Here is a 1280-nt window from a genome sequence, read left to right as displayed (position 1 = left end):
ATGTTTGTTCGCCGTGTTGTTCGCATTGGACAACAGTGTCATCTAGTGGTCGAATATCAAACACTAGGGCGTTAATTAAAATATTTACGGTTCTACGATAACGGATGAAATAAAAAATGTTTTTAACCTATTATATACTTAACAACAACTCTGAATCCCCGAGAAAAATAATAAAACAACCGTCTCGAAGGGAACCGGCTCTTCATCGGTGGGCAGCTGTTCACTTCAAAGAGCCGTTTCGTCGAGCCGTTTCGTTTGCAGAAGACACATCTCTAGTATTGTACCTCTAATGAAAGAAAGCGGTGCAGGTTGGAACACTATTTGGTGGTCTTTCTTCAACCCAGGCTAAAGAAAAGCAACATTTCTGTAGTTGTTGTCTGAAGGTTCTAATAAAAAGCCACCATGCGCCAATTGAGCAGCTACAATTAACAGATTAGAGTGATAAAGAGGTTGCGTGGCTGCGAGGCACCGTGCAGCCTCCCCGGGCCCTCGGGCCTCCAATAGGGGGAGGGACCGGGGGCCCGCTGATGAAGGGCCCAGATAATCTTTTCCTCCCCGCCTCCCCTCTCCGCGCTTCCCCACCCAATCCTCAGCGCTTCGTACCCTGGAGCACCTTTTGGCAAATACCTGCTCAATATTCTGCAAAATGGGCAGGGGGGTGGAGCCCTTGTGCATCTGCACAGGGGAGATACAACACAGCTAGGGGAAGAAAAATGAAAAGAAAGGAAAAAAAAGAGCTCCTTGAAACAAAACAAAAAGAAAAAGCGTAACATCTGCTAAAGCGATTGTGGGATAAATATGTTTGACAATTATTGTTTACAGTGACAGTGGTGAAAGACTTACCAGCCAAATGGCAAACTCTCCATTTTCTGCATCAAGCAGATGGGCCCACCATGATCCATTAGCGAGCTGTCGAAAGCTCTGACTTTTTTGTCCTCAATATTTGGTGGTGTGTCTTGGGCAATTACAGCCTAGTGACGCTTATCCTTCTCCAGACTATGTATGTTTCCACCCAGTCTCGAACCAGGGACCTTTCGTGTGTCAGACAAATGTGCTAACCACTGCACTACGGAAATGTCTTTAGTTCTTGCACCATATTTATAGTACTCATGGGGGCTGGGTGGTTGCATCCCTTAACCACTAGTGTCTAAGGGGCGCCAATTACTGTGGTGTGGCCCATCTCTCTCCAGGACTACATATGTTTCCACCCGGTCTCGAACCTAGGACCTTTCACCTGTCAGGCAAATGTGCTAGCCACTGCACTACAGAAATGTCTTTAG

General features: G+C 46.5%; 1 non-coding gene across 1 annotated transcript; it reads right to left on the bottom strand.

Moving 5' to 3' along the window:
- Positions 1-1003: 1003 nt before the first annotated feature.
- trnav-gac (transfer RNA valine (anticodon GAC)) lies at positions 1004-1076 on the bottom strand. Its single transcript has one exon. It is a non-coding gene; the product is annotated as a tRNA-Val (tRNA).
- Positions 1077-1280: the final 204 nt, after the last annotated feature.

The sequence above is a fragment of the Urocampus carinirostris genome, chromosome 18 (genome assembly GCF_059441175.1).
Source record: "Urocampus carinirostris isolate Australia breed hairy pipefish chromosome 18, RoL_Ucar_1.0, whole genome shotgun sequence".
In the NCBI taxonomy this organism is placed as follows: Eukaryota; Metazoa; Chordata; class Actinopteri; order Syngnathiformes; family Syngnathidae; genus Urocampus; species Urocampus carinirostris.
Note: the sequence above shows the minus strand (reverse complement) of the source record. Positions and strands in the feature narration are given on the sequence as shown.